The sequence below is a fragment of the Girardinichthys multiradiatus genome, chromosome X, assembly GCF_021462225.1.
Source record: "Girardinichthys multiradiatus isolate DD_20200921_A chromosome X, DD_fGirMul_XY1, whole genome shotgun sequence".
In the NCBI taxonomy this organism is placed as follows: domain Eukaryota; kingdom Metazoa; phylum Chordata; class Actinopteri; order Cyprinodontiformes; family Goodeidae; genus Girardinichthys; species Girardinichthys multiradiatus.
In genome coordinates this window covers 4,965,658-4,976,377 of record NC_061817.1, presented here as the reverse complement: position 1 = coordinate 4,976,377, position 10,720 = coordinate 4,965,658, and the positions used below count along the sequence as shown (strand labels likewise).

Here is a 10,720-nt window from a genome sequence, read left to right as displayed (position 1 = left end):
ATTTAAAGAGGTTTTATTGGATCTTTATAAGAAAGTTTAGAAAAATTGGGAATTACTACAGTTGGAAAGAAGCAAAAATAGAATGCAAGCCTGGTAAAGATATTACAAAACCTGACATTAAAGACCAGTTGCTTTAATATTTAATTTTTTACTGGATCACTGTCATGGAAAAACCTCAGATCTTCAACAAGTCACTGGAGCTGTGTGAGGTTTCCTCCAGCTTCAAACACTCAAGAAAGTACCCAAGAAACCCATCTCTGTCATGGTGCAAGGAGGTGAAGCTGGACCAAAATGCACACAGGAGGACGAAAGATGGATCATGGAGAGTAAGAGGTTTTAATAACGATGACCAAAACTTACAGATGGCTGGACATTAAACAGGGCAAGGTGGGGAACTACGAAACGTCCAGGAATACAACATGGAACAAGCGACTAAATCATGGAAACAAGCTTAGAACACTGAGGTAACAGTAGGTAACTGTTGGTCCTGGAGAAGAACAAAGAAACCCAAGAACTTAAATACTGATGGGAATGCAGTGAGAACCAATGAGCTAGGAGGGGAACCAATCAGGAGAAACATGAAACAGCTGGTTGACAAGGGCTGCACAATACAGGGAGAAAACTACAAATTAACATGATGAGCATGGAGAGCGGGGAGGAAACAAAGACGTAACGGGAAAACATCCAGGCAAACAATGATGGAACAAACGAACATAAACAAGAGTATGAAACTTAATTTATTACTCAATTCACTAAGTGAAACTAATTACATGCTGATTACATGATGTTTCCAAGCCTTTATTTCTGTTAATTAGAACGATTTTCTGCTTACAGTAAATGAAAACACAAAATTTAAGATCACAATATTACATCAGACCAACAAAAAACATTTTGAATACAGAAATGGTAAAATGGCCTACACTTGTTTTGCGTTTTATCAAGTCCAAGGACCCCAAAGCGCTACAATCAATCATTCATCTACCCATTCATACACACATTCACACACTGACAGTGCTAGACCACATTGTAGCCACAGCTGCCCTGGGGCTGACTGGCAGAAGTGAAGCTGCCATACAATCAGCACCACCAAGCCCTCTGACCCCCATTAGCAGCCAAGGCTGGTCCCTGGAGGTGAGGGAGGCATCCAGGAGGCATCCGAAACAGATGCTCGAGCCACCTTAACTGACTCCTCTCGTTGTGGAGGAGCAGTGGCTCTACTCCAAGCTCCTCCCAGATGGGCAAGCTCCTCACCCTATCCCCAACATAAAGCCCAGACACCCTGTGGAAGAAGCTTGCATCCGGGATCTCGTTCTTTCGGTCTTGGCCCAAAGTTCATGCTCATAGATGAGGGTAGTAACGTAGAACTACCAGTAAATCGAGAGCTTTGCCTTTTGGCTCAGCTCTCTCTTTACCACAACAGACCAGCACAGTGTCCTCATTACGGTGGCCGCATTGATCTGTCTGTCGATCTCCTACACCATTTTCCCTCACTCGTGAACAAGACCGGAGATACCTTAACTCCTCCACTTGAGGCAGGAGCTCCCCTCCAACCTAGAGAGGGCAAGCCACCGTTTTCCAGTTGAGAACCATGGCCTTGGACATGTAGGAGCTGATCCTCATCATCTACACTTTGCATGTGGCTGCAAACTGCCCCAGTGCCTGCTGTAGGTCTTGGTTAGAGGGGGGCAGCAGGACCATATCCATGACCGTGTCTGCAAAAAGAAAGATGAAATCCACTGGTTCCCAAACCAGACACCCTTTGGCCCTTGGCTGCGGCTAGAAATCCTGTCCATAAAAGGGCCAAAGGGCAGCCCTGCTGGAGTTCAACATGCACAGTACAATGTCCAACTTATTGCCGGCAATTTGGACCAAACTCTTGGTCCGCTTGTACAGAGACTGGATGGCCCCTAATAAAGGGCCCCTGACTCCATACTCCTGGTGCGTTCCCCACACTTAGAGGGACACGGTGGAATGCCTTCTCCAGGTCCACAAAACACATGTGAACCGGTGGTGCAAACTCTCAATGACACTCCCCGTGAACCCTCAAGCACCCTGTAGAGGGTGTAGAGCTAGTCCAGTGTTCCACAGCCGGAACAAAAACCACATTGAAGCCGAGGTTCAACAATCTGCAGGACTCTCTCTCCAACACCCTGGCATAGGCCTTATCAGGATCCCCTTGTAGTTGGAACACACTCTTCTTGTGAGGGGGACCACCACCATGGTCTGGCAGTCCAGAGGCACTGTCCCCAGAAGCCACACAATGTTGAAAAGGCGAGTCACCACGGCAGCACTACACCATCCAGAGACTTCAGTTACTCAAGGGAGATCTCATTGACCCCCGAAGCCTTGCCACTGTGGACACCAACTCTGAATCCCCGGTCTTCACCAGGGAAGGCATGACGGCAAGATTGAGGAGATCCTCGAAGTATTCCTTCCACCACCCAATAATGTCTCCTTTCGAGTTCAGCAGCTCCACACCCCCACAGTGTTTGCGAAGCACTGCTTCCCTCTTCTGAGGCGCTGGACCATTTGCCAGAATCGGTTCGAGGCTGACCGGTAGTCCTTCTCCATGGCCTCACTGAATTCCCCCCAAGAGTTTTTGCCTCTGCTACACCACAGACCGTGGCACGGTTGGCCTCACTGTACCTCTCAGCAGCCTCAGGAGTCTCACAAGCCAACCAGAACCGATAGGACTCCGCTTAAAGAAGGGTAGGGCCCGGGCTCCGCCATACCAGGCGACGTCACGTGCCTCATTCTATTGGTCCTCATGAATGCTTCTGAACCACTGACCCACAGCATGTTTGCCATGGGAGACCCTACCAGGGGCATTTAAGCCCCAGACAACATAGCCCATAGGATTATTTGAGGACTCCAACCCCTCCACCTCATTAAGGTGGCAGTTCAAAGAGGGGGTAATATCAAAGTGCTTTCAGGAAAAGTTTATTTTCCTGTAACCACTTGAGGACACACGTTAATCTCAATCACATAGTTGTGTGAAAATCGCTTTCTCAATAAACATATTTACCAGTGCATTCTCCTGCTTGCAGTGTTTATGTGTATTAACTGGTCAGCAGCTTGGTCAATGGTAAAAGTAATCCATTATGGTTGTTACTTTCCCGGTGCTCCCTAGCCATGATGTAGCTTCTCTTTCTGGACAGCAACTCAGAGTCAAGCTACTTGCAATGAGCCCTCTTGTGCGCACTTCTCAAATGGACTATCAACTTTGTGGGGTTTTCCCTTTTGAGGAATATTCCACATATTTTATCACCCGTTGATACTACAAGACACTTGGTTTTATCTCTATCGCAGTAATACTCAAAGAAATCCCAAATAGGACTCTGGTGCTTCTCCCAACTTTTGCTGTCATCATTTTGAGGGTTAGTGTGGTGAGCAAAAATTTAATTTATAAAGTGCTACCAGGGACTATGGGGTGTCGTACGGTGCTGATAGCTGACATAACTCATGTATGGAGTAAGACAATTGTCAAAAAGATGTGTGCATGATCCCAACCATTCGTATTCGTATAAGATTTGAGTAAATATTGTTTATTTCTTGTTTTCTGATTACCCCCATTTCATGGTGCTTTCCCGTGAATCCCTTAGAGTCGACTGGTTTGAAAAGGCAGCTAGTTTCTTTCAGTGGAAGGGTGTTGGTGTTCACATGACCTGCAGTTCAACAATAAATCTTCCTTAAACTTTATTTTATTGTCATGCCTCTCCATATAACATTGAGCCTTACCTCACCAAAGCTGACAAATAAGATGTGAATGTGGTTTATTAATTAAAATGAGAAAAATGTGTATCACAGAGTGAATGTTATAGATAGATAGATAGATAGATAGATAGATAGATAGATAGATAGATAGATAGATAGATAGATAGATAGATAGATAGATAGATAGATAGATAGATAGATAGATAGATAGATAGATAGATAGATAGATAGATAGATAGATAGATAGATAGATAGATAGATAGATAGATAGATAGATAGATAGATAGATAGATAGATAGATAGATAGATAGATAGATAGATAGTCCCTTATTATCTTCATCAATGATAAATGATGTAGACAGTGAGATGTGATTTTTTCCTTTTGCAGATGATGGAGCAACGTAGAAGAGAGGAAGGAACTCAGTGTTTATTTCAAGTAAGTGCAGGATGCAATTTTTAAAGGTGAAAAATGGTCACATAGTTGGAGATTTACAATTTCAGGGGATAACACCAAGATAAAACGTTTTAACAGGAAAAGAGATGGTTATGACATTAAAGATATACACTCACCGGCCACTTTATTAGGTACACCTTGCTAGTACCAGGTTGGACCCCCTTTTGCCTTCAGAACTGCCTTAATCCTTCGTGGCATAGATTCAGCAAGGTACTGGAAACATTCCTCAGAGAGTTTGATCCATATTGACATGATAGCATCACACAGATGCTGCAGATTTGTCGGCTGCACATCCGTGATGCAAATCTCCCGTTCCACCACATTCCAAAGGTGCTCTATTGGATTGAGATCTGGTGACTGTGGAGGCCATTTGAGTACAGTGAACTCATTGTCATGTTCAAGAAACCAGCCTGAGATGATTCGTGCTTTATGACATCCGCTTTATCCAGGACCGGGTCGCGGGGGCAGCAGACTCAGCAGAGACACCCAGACGTCCCTCTCCCCAGACACCTCCTCCAGCACCTCCGGGGGGAGCCCAAGGCGTTCCCAGGCCAGCCGAGAAACATAGTCCCTCCAGCATGTCCTGGGCCGTCCCCTGGGCCTCCTCCCGGTGGGACTTGCCTGAAACACCTCCCGAGGAAATCGTCCAGGAGGCATCCGGTATAGATGCCCGAGCCACCTCATCTTGCTCCTCTCGACGTGGAGGAGCAGCGGCTCCACTCCGAGCCCCTCCCGGATGGCCGAGCTCCTCACCCTATCTCTAAGGGAGTGCCCGGCCACCCTACGGAGGAAGCTCAATTCAGCTGCTTGTATCCGGGATCTCGTTCTTTCGGTCATGACCCAAAGTTCATGGCCATAGGTGAGTGTAGGAATGTAGACCGACTGGTAAATTGAGAGCTTCGCTTTTTGGCTCAGCTCTCTCTTCACCACAACGGATCGGCACAGCGTCCCCATTACTGCGTTTAATAAAAGGATTACATGGACCATACACATTCAGAAGGTTGTAGACAAATGCAAGAAAGTGTTGAACATCATGAGGTGTTTAACTGGAAGTGACTGGGGAGCAGATAGAATAGCACTATGGATGTATAGTTTATAATTCATCAACAGACACAACTTCACAAAATTTAAATCATATTCAGTACCAAACGCCATCATTGTAGCTAGAAACAGAAGAAACGCCACTTTAAAAAATAACAACTAACACTAAACTGGGCAAATATTTGAGGTCATGGGCAGGATCATCAAACTCAAGATAAAGTTGAACCTTTCTGGAAAAAGAAACAAAGGATTTGAGGAGTTTTGGTTGGACTGTGAATCTCAGGTCAATATAAATCAAACATAATATAACGTTACCACTAATGCAGACATGGATACTTCCAGATTATTATTTATTTTTTATTTACTTATTTATTACAAGGACAGTGCATATTAATAAAATTTCTGTCAATATGCCAGATTTAGCCAGGATATTTTTTACCTGCAGTCCCTAGACATATGGTAAAAGTCACCCTAAAAAAATAAGAGTAAAACTACGTATTTAGATGACCAAAATAACTATTACAAAACTTAAAATAAAAACACGATAAAAGCTAAAATGTACATTAGTTGTTCCAAATTGCTCTATAAATTTCACCCAACCAATCACTATATGTAAAAATTCTAAAGAGACAAAAGTTGTACCTATTGTGTGGATCTATAATCCAGAAATGTGGCACATCTTTGTTGGTACTGCTTTAACACACAGACATTCTAAAAGTAATTTAGCAGATTTATCATAAACCATGTTGTCAATGACTTTTAATTGTGATGGGAAAATTTTATTGTTTTTCTTTACCCAAAAATACATTTAAAAAAATGTAACATTTTGTAAATGTAAGTTTTTAAACAAAAAGTTTCATTCGCTGATGTAAATGTATTAATAAAATGCCACATTTCACATATTTTCTTAAAATATGGAACAATATATACAGTCTGTATCTGACACAACTAACCAAAAGGCTCTTATGATTTGCATGTGTAAATCTTTTTATTTGTTAAGGTAATGTACCTTTAAGCTACCTGGAAACTGAACGTAGGTGTTTCCCTTGTGCTGTATACATGTTATTGTTCAATAAAGATTGCTATAGAAACAGCTCTTTGTACCCGGAAGAAAAAAACATAATAAGAAGCGATTCTATCAACAGGTAGGTTTGACCATTTCAGTAATACTGTAGTTTATAAAGAATAAGTTTGTATTCAGCGAAAAGATTAATATTTTAAAATGTTTCCGGTCTGTCACACTGTCAGTATGCGGATGACTGATAATAACTATTAAAAAAAGTCGGTGTAGGACCGCGGTGAAGTTAGTTTTAGGTTGGCCGTTCGACGGGCATTCTCCGTGGTTCCCAACGGGCAGCGACTGCTTTTCATACCGTGAACTGTGACAGAGGCGGCGGGGAGCGAGACTCTGTGTACTCGCTGCTGAACGCAGTGGTTCTTGAGGGACTATCAACTAAGTTCCAGTCGGGAAAAACACGTAGACAAAAACAAACAAACAAGCAGTAGCTTTCACTACCCATGATCTATTCACTCCGAATCAATGCTAAATGGTGTTGCTATACCAGATTAATACCAACTTTTCATTACAAACGTGGAGTAGATAATAATAATAATATAATAATCATCTTTATTTGTCATTCCAACTTATACAACAAAATGTGACTACATTTAAACCATCCCTCCCTTAAACTCATTTGACCTTTTTAGCGATTTCCAAAGAAAAGATTAAAATAAAACTAGAAAATTTCGTAAGAAATTTAGACGGGGCCTGCCTCTTGGTGCGTTTTGCTCCGACCAGAGCTTGCTATTTGTTTATTGACTATGCTATTGTCTATGCTATTATCAGCTAAAAATATTACTAGTAACTCTGGAAGACTGAGGCTTTTATTTTGAAATTTTCAGTAAGCCTTATTTTAAAAGGCCAACACTGGGTGAGCTCCAACATAGTGTGAAGCCCAGTCCTGAAAAGATCTATTGTTTAAAATGCAAAGGCTTTTATTTTGTAGAGCATGTTTTGTCTTATTTTGAAAGTCCAGCATGGCTGTACTTTCAGGTCTGGGTTAGTTGCATTGGTTAAATAGAACCCGCTTGCTATTTAAAAATCATTTTCTATGCTCTTGTCAGCTCACAAAATCCATAGTAACTGTGGAAGGTGTGGGCTTTTATTTTGGAAGTTTCAGTAAGCCTTATTTTAAATGGGCAACACTGGGTGAGCTCCAACATTAGTGTGAAGCCCACTCCTGCAATCATCTATTGTTTAAAGGCTTTTATTTTGTAGAGCCTGTTTTGTCTTATTTTGAAAGTCCAGCATGGTTGTCACTTCAGGTCTGGGTTAGTTCCATTAGTTATATAGATCCTGCTTGCTATTTAAAAATCATTATGAATGCTATTATAAGCTTAAAAAATCATTATTAAGTATGGAAGGTGTGGGCTTTTATTTTGAAAGTTTCAGTAAGCCTGTTTCAAAGGACCAGCATAGTCCCATTCCCATCACTGGGGGAGCTCCAACAGTAGTGTGAAGCCCACTCCTGCAATCATCTATTGTTTAAAGGCTTTTATTTTGTAGAGCAGGTTTTGTCTTATTTTGAAAATCAAGTATGGTTGTCCTTTCAGGTCTGGGTTATTTCTATTAGTTATATAGAACATGCTTGCTATTGTAAAACCATTGTGTATGTTATTATAAGCTTTAAATAATCATCAATAAGCATGGAGGGTTGATGAAAGAAATTGACCTTTAGGGTCAATCACTGTTGTCTGGGTGTTGGAACACCAGTACATGCTGTTTAAGTTCCCCACACAACATGGCCGCCATGTAGTTGCCTCCTATGAAGCTGGTCAAAGGGGGTCAGGTCAAGTTTAAGCCATAGAAATGAATGAAAATCAATGAAAGTCAATGCAAAGTCCTCAGAAAGATAGTAATCCATGCATGTGTGTGTGGGAGTGTGTGTGTGTGTGGGTGTGTGTCCCAGTGTGTGTGTGGGTGTGTGTCCCAGTGTGAGACACAGAGAGGCAGAAAGAAAGACAGAATCACATCCAGACATATACCGTAGGAGATACACAGAGCTATAAATAGAACAGTGAGGAATGAATCAGCCAATCAGCAAAGAGCGTCAGTGTAACTTGACACCTGCTGTTTCTCACTCACGCAGCACCTCACTCTGTGTCTCCCCTGGTCTAGGCTTTATAACATGGAGGCGCATGCTCCCGAACGACTGGCCATAACTCTGAAACCGTAGGGGCGATCGATGTCATTCTTGGACCGTTTTTATCAGAACGGACAGGGGATCGAGAATATTAACACACTTTTGTTGAAAATATAATAATAAAGACATAACACTGGGTGAAAAGAGAGGGAAAATGGAGAAAAAGGCAAATATTCCTAAACATGCTCCCGAACAAAGTCTAATATCTCGGAATCCGTACATGGTATTTGAAATTTTTTTAAACTGTGGGCGACAACTATCCTTCGTCTCCAATCATGGAGATTTTCATAGCTCTATGTCATTCACAGTATAAAATATGATTATGGAAATAAATGGTGTCACTCATGGATTACAGGTCAAGCTCTCATTGAAAATACATGGGAGAAGGCCTACAGAAATGTACTGACTCTTGGCGATCGAGGGGTGTTTGACAGAAAACTATGAGACTTGGGACAATTTTGAAGTTATTGTGTGAAAGCAGAGGCCCGGCCCTACAATCTGACCGAAAATTGTGACTGTAGAGCGAAATTTGTGGCCGTGAGTGCCAGTTGAAACTCATTTTTCCTGAAAAAATCCCCTCTTTTTACACTCTAGTAACTGCCATCTCCACTGTTAAGAGTGTGATTTTCTCGCAAACTTTGTGTCGCTTGGAGTCTAATTTTAGAGAAACCGTAGCAGTTATCAACAAACCGTTTTCATTTTTGAAGAGCCGGCGGATTTTCCTACAAACTGAAAGTCAAACTGTGTTTCTAGGTGAAAGTATGGCGATACAGTAGAGGCTTCGCAATGCAATGCACTGCTCTCCTATGCATTGCTATGGCAGGCCCCAATTAAACTCCAGTCCCCTTTCTTATAAATTCTGACAGCAACTTCGGTAGGCCACTCTAGATGATGTATTCCTGGTTTTCCTCCATCTGACCAATGTGTGTCAACCAGAACAGCCCTACAATGTCCAGTACCGTCAGCGTTTCTGTCAGTCAGCTGTATACAAGTATGACAACTGTCACAAGGACATGCGATAGGGAAATTATTTAAATAAACACGTATTGTACTAATGATTCAACATTAAGATTTCGGTACTAATTTTTGTTACCCCAATCGACTCCTCTGAAATATGAACGTAACTATGGCCCCTTTGAGTGACCTTCTGATGAAAAATAATTTGTTAAAGTTGTAAAAGCTCCTTTCAACAGCAGACTACACAAACAGCAAAAAAATACTTTAACTTGTCAGTTGTTAAAGCTGTTACAAAATGTTTCTAGGGTGACTACAGATTGATATATGATTGGTAGAAAACACGCTACAGTAAACAGCACCATGAGAAAAACTTCCAACGGGACAAATTATGCAGAAAAAGGGTCAGCACAACAAAGGGCCATAATATTTGGAAGCTCTGTTTTATTATCTTAATTAGGCCACATTGAAAGTTGCTAGAAAAAACATAATCAATTAAAATTTCTATAAAATCTAATCTCAGACCTGCACAGTGGAACAGTGGTTAGCACTATTGCCTTGCATCAAGATGGTCCTGGGTTCGAATCCCAGCCTGGGGTCTTTCTGTTCTCCACTTCCACTGGCAGGGTCTCTCTGGGTACTCCAGCTTCCTCCTACATTCCAAATGTATGTGTGGATGTTTGTCCTGTGTGTCTCTGTATTGCCCTGAGTTGGATCAGCGACCTGTCCAGGATATCCACTTATCAGCTTAGATTACAGCATGTGGCATTGTTTTCATAAGTTTCTGTAATGTCACCAGATTGAGTTTCACCCAGTGTTGCATTAATTTTACGCCAAGATCTTGTATTGTTGATGAGAGAGTCTGACCACTGTGCAAAGCCTTCTCCAGCACATCCCAAAGATTCTTAATGGGGTTAAGGTCTGGACTCTGTGTTGGCCAATCCATGTGTGAGAATGATGTCTCATGCTCCCTGAACCACTCTTTCACAATTTGAGCCCGATGAATCCTGGCATTGTCATCCTGGAACATGCCCGTGCCATCAGGGAAGAAAAAAGCCATTGATGGAATAACTTGGTCATTCAGTATATTCAGGTAGTCAGCTGACCTCATTCTTTGAACACATACTGTTGCTGAACCCAAACCGGACCAACTGCAGCAACCCCGGATCATGCCCCCACAGGATAGTACACCAAGTACATCCAAGCTTTCTTTAAGGACATAAAATTATGTAGGTCACTTAAATAATTATGCCAGCAATTTTAATGCAAACTTTGATAATACTTTGCAGGCGATTCTTGGAAAGTGACCCTTACTAACAAGTAAAAACAAAGGAAAGAATAGGTTACACCACGC

At 41.9% G+C, this 10,720-nt stretch overlaps 1 protein-coding gene across 4 annotated transcripts in view; it reads left to right on the top strand.

Moving 5' to 3' along the window:
• Positions 1-10,720, top strand: part of LOC124862933 (small integral membrane protein 22-like) — a 102,555-nt gene that overhangs the window by 66,148 nt on the left and 25,687 nt on the right. For 2 of the 4 annotated variants that reach the window (XM_047357144.1, XM_047357142.1), the window contains exon 2: positions 4,103-4,150. The exons of 1 other annotated variant lie outside the window; for it this stretch is intronic. The gene's annotated coding sequence lies outside the window, so the exon portion shown is untranslated. Of the gene's footprint in view, positions 1-4,102; positions 4,151-6,241; positions 6,355-10,720 lie in introns of those variants that run through there. One more of the 4 variants, XM_047357143.1, reaches the window with a different exon arrangement.